The following is a 10551-nucleotide window of genomic DNA, read 5'->3' on the forward strand; positions in this document are numbered from 1 at the left end:
AGAGGAATGTGTGTGAAGGCTCTGATGACAATACTGCAGTTACAGAGCTCTCTTTGATCCCTCTCTCTTTCTCTCTCTCTCTCTCTCTCTCTCTACCATCTATTTCATGCTCAAACCCAGAGAGGATGGAAAGTTATAACACAATAATATACAGTAACTACCCTATCCTACCCTTACCTTACCCTTACCCTATCCTACCCTATTATTACCCTATCCAACCCTACCCTATCCAATCCTACCCTATACTACCCTATCCTATCTAACCCTTTCCTACCCTACCCTACCCGATCCTATCCTATACTAAACGAGTTGTACCTCCCAACAAATCTGCTCCCAAGAGAGTTTCCCCAACAGCACAAGTTCAGACGCCCCCCTCCACACGCACGCTATCATCTATAGAAAAAGACAGCCTGATTCTTGCAGAGGATAGGCGTGCACATGGGCGTGCACCCTACACACGCAGACATGATGCTATAAAACGGATGATACGCATCCATTTCGTACGGTCTCTCTCTTTCACACACACACACACACACACACACACGCACGCACACACACATACACACATACACACACAGCAGAGGGTAGCCTTATATCTATCTAGAGGTCCTTCTATGATAAAATAGCGATCAGATGAGATGTAGCCTGCTACGTGATGATATCAGGCAGAGCTCAACATTTACTCTAGCTGTTGATAAACAAATACCTTTACGTCGGGTAACGTAATAACCAAATCGTATCTTCCTCTCCTCTCTCTCTCCTGGTGTCTAGTGCAGCTACAACGGGGATGCGAGTTCCCACCCCCAACACATATACACATGCACACGCACATGCACGCCGAGCAGGTGTGACTCAAGAAGGAAACATTTTATCATCAAACAACAACGCGATCAACTGCAGGACAGACATACATACCGCGGGTCAAGTACGCCATTTTCACACACACATAAACCATGACGACACAGACAGAGAGAGTGAGAGTGGGACAGAGATGGAGAGAAAGGATGAGAAACAAATTCACTTACGTATTCTACCGTGACCCTGGCAGATTAGAGGATGCTCGCTCTCCCCCGGAAAGGCTCGAGCTCCATGTCGGCTGCTGTTGCAGTCTCTCTCTCTCTCTCCTCTCTCGCTCGCCCTTTCTCGCTCTCTCTGCCTCTCTCTCTTTCTCTTCCCTCTCTCTCTTCTCCCTCTCTCTCTTCTCCTTCTCTCTCTTCTCCTTCTCTCTCTTCAGCAGCAGCAGCATCTCGCGCATCACCAGGAGGCGGTGGGAGGCGAGAGCCTTTTAAATCATTCAGAAGCCTGCTTACACCCCCTCCCCTCCCGCAGCCGAATGGCACTTCGTGACGTCACTTTGGTACAATGGGTCCCGGTTCCTCCGCCCGTCCTGTTCAATAGCCTATAAACGGAGGCATAGGCTAGCTATATCATTTCTAAGAGCTCTTGTTTATGCTACCCTAGATACCCGTAACCAAATGGATATGATCCTATTGTAGGCCTATGTAGCCTGCTATGCTGTAAACTAGCCTATTTTAACATTCAATAGGTAGGCCTACTGGAAAATAATTCTAATCTGTGGGCTATCTTCCCTTTGTTCCTGTTTAGCTGACTTTAAGTAGTCTAAATAGCTTGCAAGGTAGATAGATGATCTATCGATCAGCGGAGGCTGGTGGGAGGAGCTATAGGAGGACGGGCTCATTGTAATGGCTGGAATTGAATTAATGGAACGGAGTTAAACATGTAGTTTTCATATGTTTGATACGGTTCCAATAATTCCATTCCAGCCATCACAATGAGCCCGTCCTCCTATAGCTCCTCCCACCAGCCTCCACTGCTATCTATAGCCTATAGATGATTTCAAACAATGTTTATGTTTTTTTGTTTGGTCTGGTCGGGTAACATTTACTCATAAATTGCCATATAATAGGCCTATTATATGAAGTAATGTCGTTGTTTCCCACACTTTCTGCTTGGGGCCCTTTCATTTGGCAAGTAATTGCTCTGGCTGCGCAAGGAGATGGAATGCGTGGGAGAAATAACCGGTGGAAGCCGCAGCCACAAGTTACAACAACCATCACTACTAGTATAAAAAGTGACCCGATATTCAGCGATTTCCACAGGACTAAGATCTTGTTTTAGCTCCCAGGACTAAGATCTTGTGTTAGCTCCCAGGACTAGGAGCTTGTGTTAGCTCACAGGACTAAGATCTTGTGTTAGCTCCCAGGACTAGGAGCTTGTGTTAGCTCCCAGGACTAAGATCTTGTGTTAGCTCCCAGGACTAAGATCTTGTGTTAGCTCCCAGGACTAAGATCTTGTTTTAGCTCCCAGGACTAAGATCTTGTGTTAGCTCCCAGGACTAAGATCTTGTGTTAGCTCCCAGGACTAGGAGCTTGTGTTAGCTCACAGGACTAAGATCTTGTGGCGTGCAGACAGGGACAGACTTAATAATGCAACTGAATGGCGCAGGAGGAGATGGCTGCTGTTTTACGGTCTCCTAACCAGTTGTGCTATTGTGTGTGTTTTTTGCGTTATTTGTAACTTCTTTTGTACATAATGTTTCTGCCACCGTCTCTTATGACCGAAAATAATGTTTAAATATCAGGACAGCGATTACTCACCGGACGACATTTTTTCCCCTGTGATTCGCATGAGAAAGAGATGGAGATATCGGGGTTGTAGGTCGGGTGCATTGTAAGGATCCGACGGCAAGTGGGTAATCTGCCTCTACCATCAGTTCTATTAGCCAACGTACAATCATTGGATAACAAAATAGACGAGCTACGGTCATGAATATCTTACCAACGGGACATTAAAAACTGTAATATGTTATGTGTCACCGAGTCGTGGCTGAACGACGAAGTGGATAACATACAGATGTGGGGGTTTGCGCTGATAGAACAGCCGCCTCTGGTAAGACAAGAGGTGGCGGTCTGTGTATATTTGTAAACAACAGCTGGTGCACCAAATCTAATATTAAGGAAGTCACAAGATTTTGCTCACCTGAGGTAGAGTATCTCATGATAAGCTGTAGACCACACTATTTACCAAGAGAGCTTTCATCTATATTTTTCGTAGCTGTCTATTTACCACGACAAACCGATGCTGGCACTAAGACTGCACTCAATGAGCTGTATACTGCCATAAGCAAACAGGAAAACGCTCATCCAGAAGCGGCGCTCCTAGTAGCCAGGGACTTTAATGCAGGGAAACTTAAATCAGCTTTACCTCAATTCTACCAGCATGTTAAATGTGCAACCAGAGTGAAAAAAAACTGTAGATCACCTTTACTCCACACACAGAGATCAGTACAAAGCTCTCCCTCACCCTCCATTAGGTAAATCTGACCATAATTCTATCCTCCTAATTCCTGTAATTCCTGTTTACAAAAAGCAGGAAGCACTAGTGACTCGGTCAATAAAAAAAGTGGTCAGATGACGCAGATGCTAAGCTACAGGACTGCAGGACTGTAAGGGAAGAACAGCTGCGAGCTTCCCAGTGAGAGGAGCCTACCAGACAAGCTAACTTACATCTAAGTGCCCTCAAAGCTCATCACTAAGCTAAGAGCCCTGGGACTAAACACCTCCCTCTGCAACTGGATCCTGGACTTCCTTACCCCAAGGTGCTAAGGGTAGGTAACAACACATCTGCCATGCTGATCCTCAACACGGGGGCCCCTCAGGGGTCCATGCTCAGTCCCCTCCTGTACTCCCTGTTCACTCATGACTGCTTGGCCAGGCACGACTCCAACACCATCATTAACTTTGCCGATGACACAACAGTGATAGGCCTGATCACCGACAACGATGAGACAGCCTTTAGGGAGGAGGTCAGAGACCTGGCTGTGTGGTGCCAGGATAACAACCTCTCCCTCAACGTGATCAAGAAAAAGGAAATGATTGTGAATTAGAGGAAAAGGAGGACCGAGCACGCCCCCATTCTCATCGACTGGGCTGTAGTGGAGCAGGTTGAGAGCTTCAAGTTCCTTGGTGTCCACATCACAAACAAACTATCATGGTCCAAACACACCAAGACAGTTGTGAAGAAGGCACGACAAAGCCTATTCCCCCTCAAGAGACTGAAAAGATTTGGCATGGGTCCTCAGATCCTCAAAAAGTTCTACAGCTGCACCATCGAGAGCATCCTGACTGGTTGCATCATTGACTCTGTACCGGTACCCACTGTATATAGCCTCGCTACTGTTAATTTACTGCTGCTCTATTTTACTGCCACCCTTTGCCTTCAGAACAGCCTCAATTCGTCAGAGCATGGACTCTACAAGGTGTTGAAAGTGATGGGATGCTGGCCCATGTTGACTCCAATGCATCTCACAGTTCTGTCAAGTTGGCTGGAAGTTTTTTTGGTGGTGGACCATTCTTGATACACACGTAAACTGTTGAGCGTGAAAAACCCAGCAGCGTTGCAGTTCTTGACACAAAACGGTGTCCTGGACCCTGGCACCTACTATCATACCCCGTTCAAAGGCACTTAAATATTACTCACTCACCCTCTGAATGGCACACATACACAATCCATGTCTCAATGGTCTCAAGACTTCTTTAACCTGTCTCCTCCCCTTCATCTACACTGATTGAAGTGAATTTAACATGTGACATATATAAGGGATCATAGCTTTCACCTGGATTCACCTGGTCAGTCTATGTCATAGAAAGAGCAGGTGTTCTTAATGTTTTGTACACTCAGTGTATATGTATATACACAGTACCAGTCAAAAGGGATGGTATCAGGCAGATCTCAACATTTACCCTAGATGATGATAAACAAAGAGTGGGCAAAGCTGTCATCAAGGCAAAGGGTGGCTACTTTTTTGGGTACTACGTGATTCCATGTCTTTTTTTTCTTTTTTTAAATGAATTATTATTAATTAATTATTTTTCGTGGTATCCAATTGTTAGTAGTTACTGTCTTGTCTCATCACTACAACTCCCATACGGGCTCAGGAGAGACAAAGGTCGAGAGCCATGCGTTCTCCGAAACACAACCCAACCAAGCCGCACTGCTTCTTAATTAACACAGCACGCATCCAACCCGGAAGCCAGCCGCACCAATGTGTCGGAGGAAACACCGTACACCTAGCAACCTGGTCAGCGTGCACTGCACCCAGCCCACCACAGGAGTCGCTAGTGCGCGATGAGACAAGGATATCCCTACCGGCCAAACCCTCCCTAACCCGGACGACGTTAGGCCAATTGTGCGTCGCCCCATGGACCTCCCGGTCGCGGCCGGCTGCGACAGAGCCTGGGCTCAAACCCAAAGTCTCTGGTGGCACAGCTAGCACTGCGATGCAGTGCCTTAGACCACTGCGCCACCCGGGAGGCCCATGATTCCATGTCTTATTTCATAGTTTTGATGTCTTCACTATTATTCTACAATGTAGAAAATAGTAAAAAATAAAGAAAAAACCTTGAATGAGTAAGTGTGACCAAACTTTTGACTGGTACTGTATATGTAAAATGATGTCCAGCTCACGAGGCCCATTGATGATGTGAGGCCTGAGGCAATTGCCTCTTCTGCCTAAGGCTAAGTTCGCCACTGTGTGTAGGAGACCCAGGCTTGAATCCAGTCCATCACACTACTCTTACCTGGGCTTAGTGTAAAGAGAGAAGAGGAGAAAGAGAGAGAGAAGGAGAGAAGGAGAGGAAGAGAGGAAGAGTTTATTTGAGGCGCAACGGGTCATCACAGCCCATGATGCTCAGCGACACTTTGAGGTGTTGCCCCCCTCTGATTATTATCTCATTAGCAGCTTCCACTGACTGACAAACACACACAAACACAGACAGACACACAGACACCATGTAGTGAATTTGCTTTCCTTTTGAATATATGAAATAGCTAAATGCATTTATTGGAGTGGGCATTTAGCAGCACATAGAATACATTTTGTAGATGCAAGCTATAGTATATTTAGGCAATATAGGCTAGTCTACATTTTGTGCAAGCACGTGTGTGTGTGTGTGTGTGTGTGTGTGTGTGTGTGTGTGTGTGTGTGTGTGTGTGTGTGTGTGTGTGTGTGTGTGTGTGTGTGTGTGTGTGTGTGTGTGTGTGTGTGTGTGTGTGTGTGTGTGTGTGTGTGTGTGTGTGTGTGTGTGTGTGTGTGTACGAAAGGCTAGTCCATCACCGATTGAGAGTTGCTGCACCATTTTATCTTCACCAATGTCTCCCTCTACAACCATAACTCACTATCCAGTAAACACTATAGAACACACTCCAAGAGACACACCGTATCCTTTAAGAGGGAGAGAGAGGGAGAGAGAGAGAAAGAGAGACAAAGAAAAGGGAGAGAGAGAGAGATAGAGAGAGAAAGAAAAGAGAGAGGGAGAGAGAGAAAGAGAGAGATAATAGAGAAAGATAGAGAGAAAGGGAGAGAGAGAAAGAAAAGAGAGAAACACGGAGAGAGAGAGATAAAGAAGAGAGAGAGTGAGAGAGAGGGAAAGAAAGAAACAGTAGGGGGAGGGGCAGTAATAGAGAGGAAGGGAGAGGGGAGGTATGTAGACAGATGGGGGTGTAGATTTATAGAAGAGAGAAGAGATAAAAAGATAGAAACACAGATAGCTAGATAGACTGAGAGACAGACAGATAGCTAGATAGACTCAGAGACAGACAGATAGCTAGATAGACTCAGAGACAGACAGATAGCCAGATAGACTCAGAGACAGACAGATAGCTAGATAGAGACAGACAGATAACCAGATAGACTCAGAGACAGACAGATAGCCAGATAGACACAGATTCAGACATATAGCTAGATAGACTCAGAGACAGACAGATAGCTAGATAGAGACAGACAGATATCTAGATAGACTGAGAGACAGACAGATAACCAGATAGACTGAGAGACAGACAGATAGCCAGATAGACTGAGAGACAGACAGATAGCTAGATAGACTCACAGACAGACAGATAGCTAGATAGAGACAGACAGATATCTAGATAGACTCAGAGACAGACAGATAACCAGATAGACTGAGAGACAGACAGATAGCCAGATAGACTGAGAGACAGACAGATAGCTAGATAGACTCACAGACAGACATATAGCTAGATAGACTCACAGACAGACATATAGCTAGATAGACTCAGAGACAGACAGATAGCTAGATAGACTCATAGACAGACATATAGCTAGATAGACTCAGAGACAGACAGATAGCTAGATAAACTCAGATTCAGACATATAGCTAGATAGACTCAGAGACAGACAGATAGCTAGATAAACTCAGAGAGAGACATATAGCTAGATAGAGACAGACAGATATCTAGATAGACTCAGAGACAGACAGATAACCAGATAGACTGAGAGACAGACAGATAGCCAGATAGACTGAGAGACAGACAGATAGCTAGATAGACTCACAGACAGACATATAGCTAGATAGACTCACAGACAGACATATAGCTAGATAGACTCAGAGACAGACAGATAGCTAGATAGACTCATAGACAGACATATAGCTAGATAGACTCAGAGACAGACAGATAGCTAGATAGACTCACAGACAGACAGATAGATAGATAGACTCAGAGACAGACAGATAGCTAGATAGACTCAGAGACAGACATATAGCTAGATAGACTCAGAGACAGACAGATAGCCAGATAGACACAGATTCAGACAGATAGCTAGATAGACTCAGAGACAGACAGATAGCTAGATAAACTCAGATTCAGACATATAGCTAGATAGACTCAGAGACAGACAGATAGCTAGATAAACTCAGAGACAAACATATAGCTAGATAGAGACAGACAGATATCTAGATAGACTCAGAGACAGACAGATAACCAGATAGACTGAGAGACAGACATATAGCTAGATAGAGACAGACAGATATCTAGATAGACTCAGAGACAGACAGATAACCAGATAGACTGAGAGACAGACATATAGCTAGATAGAGACAGACAGATATCTAGATAGACTCAGAGACAGACAGATAACCAGATAGACTGAGAGACAGACAGATAGCTAGATAGACTCAGAGACAGACAGATAGCCAGATAGACTCATAGACAGACAGATAGCTAGATAGACTCATAGACAGACATATAGCTAGATAGACTCAGAGACAGACAGATAGCTAGATAGACTCACAGACAGACAGATAGATAGATAGACTCAGAGACAGACAGATAGCTAGATAGACTCATAGACAGACATATAGCTAGATAGACTCACAGACAGACATATAGCTAGATAGACTCAGAGACAGACAAATAGCCAGATAGAGACAGACATATAGCTACATAGACTCAGAGACAGACATATAGCTACATAGACTCAGAGACAGACATATAGCTAGATAGACTCAGAGACAGAGACTGATAAGCCAATCTGCTGCAGCAGCAGTAACAGCCTATATCAAAAACAGACATTTATCATCTGAAGTGTTAGTGTGAGAAAGAGAGGGTGAGAAAAAGTATGACTGCTGTGTGTGTGTGTGTGTGTGTGTGTGTGTGTGTGTGTGTGTGTGTGTGTGTGTGTGTGTGTGTGTGTGTGTGTGTGTGTGTGTGTGTGTGTGTGTGTGTGTGTGTGTGTGTGTGTGTGTGTGTGTGCGTTCTAATTGCTGCCAGTAGTCTGAGATCTAGATGATCTGTGATACTGCGGACTGCACCAAGGCCTGTTACTATAGCAACAGGTTGGGCGAGGCAAGCAAGTTTCTTTGTGAATGTGTGTATGTGTGTATGTGCGTATATGTGTGTGTATATGTGTGTGTATATGTATGTGTGTACGTGTGTGTGTATGTGTGTGTGCCCTTACACAAGTGCAGCATGGAGTGATTTTTGTGATGGTGGAGCATTTAAGGAGGTTATCAACGTTAAATGAACATCTTAAGAAATAACGATGGTGATCACTGAACTCAACTCGTTATAAACATGAAGGTGGCTGTAAAAATGATTAGACCTCAATGAAAAGTTACATTAACACTTAAACATGCAATATGCAGAAATCGCGCCTCCATTTCCTTGTTGCAAAAATTCTAATAGTTTGGCTAAAGTTTGTTTTTCAGTATGTGACAAAACAAGCAGTCATTGTGTAGGGAATCATTGTACCATCTAAACCTCTGTGAAGTATATTTTGTATAACCCAAAATATGTTGTGTATTGTATTTTCAGCTCTTTGAAGTGAGTGGACAAAACCGAAAGTAAAAGATGCAAAAATGCAACTTAAGAAGGGGAGGCATGGAAATAGTGCACATAGAACAGATCTACCTCATCTTAGACTTGATCTCAATGAGATTGACAGGTCTATAAATCACATTTCTATGGGAATTTGGTCGGGTCGCCGAAAAGTGACATATTGCGGCTTTAAATAGCTTATTGATGTAATAGCATGCTTTAAAGAGGGAGCGAGAGATATAGGGCAGGGCAAGGGAAAGGGATTGAGAGTGAGCGATATACAGAAACAAGATACAGAGAGAGAGAGATCACCATGGAGATGAGGAGAGCTGCTTCCTGCTTTAGAGGAATACATCATCACCTCTCCACCCCCCCTCTCCTCCTCCTCTCATCCCCCATCTCTCTCTTATCTCTCTACCGTCTCTACTGTATATCTCTATCTACCCATCTCTCCTTCATCATATCGCATTACCACTCTCTATTTCTACATCTATCCACCCATTCACCTTTATCTTTACAGACTGTAGGTTGTTTTCCTATCTTTATGTACTGTCAGGCTGTTCTGTGGGCTGGGTAGGGTAGGGTGCTCACGCCCTCCGCTTCCCCCTTCCCTCTGCGTGGGGTTCTGGGCCGGGAGGGTGGCTTCGGCTCTCGCCCGAGCTCGGTTCCCCGCATCTCCATGTTCTGTCTGTCCTCCCCACTCCTCATACACAGTCTAGTCAGGCTGTTCTGTCTGTTTGTACTCCCCCCACCCCACTCCTCATACACAGTCTAGTCAGGCTGTTCTGTCTGTTTGTCCTCCCCCCACCCCACTCCTCATACACAGTCTAGTCAGGCTGTTCTGTCTGTTTGTCCTCTCCCCACCCCACTCCTCATACACAGTCTAGTCAGGCTGTTCTGTCTGTTTGTACTCCCCCCACCCCACTCCTCATACACAGTCTAGTCAGGCTGTTCTGTCTGTTTGTCCTCTCCCCACCCCACTCCTCATACACAGTCTAGTCAGGCTGTTCTGTCTGTTTGTCCTCTCCCCACACCACATACACAGTCTAGTCAGGCTGTTCCATCCTCTCTCTCTCTCTCTCTCTCTCTCTCTCTCTCTCTCTCTCTCTCTCTCTCTCTCTCTCTCTCTCTCTCTCTTCTCTCTCTCTCTCTCTCTCTCTCTCTCTCTCTCTCTCTCTCTCTCTCTGCCACTGTGTGCTCTCTGTTTAGGGCCAAATAGCATTCTAGTTTGCTCAGTTTATTTTGTAATTTCTTTCCAATTGTGCCAAGTAATTATCTTCTTGTTTTCTCATGATTTGGTTGGGTCTAATTGTGTTGCTGTCCTGGTGCTCTGTGGGATGTGTTTGTGTTTGTGAACAGAGCCCCAGGACCAGCTTGCTTAGGGGACTCTTCTCCAGGTTCATCTCTCTGTAGGGG

This window comes from Salvelinus namaycush, unplaced genomic scaffold, assembly GCF_016432855.1.
Source record: "Salvelinus namaycush isolate Seneca unplaced genomic scaffold, SaNama_1.0 Scaffold1157, whole genome shotgun sequence".
NCBI lineage: Eukaryota > Metazoa > Chordata > Actinopteri > Salmoniformes > Salmonidae > Salvelinus > Salvelinus namaycush.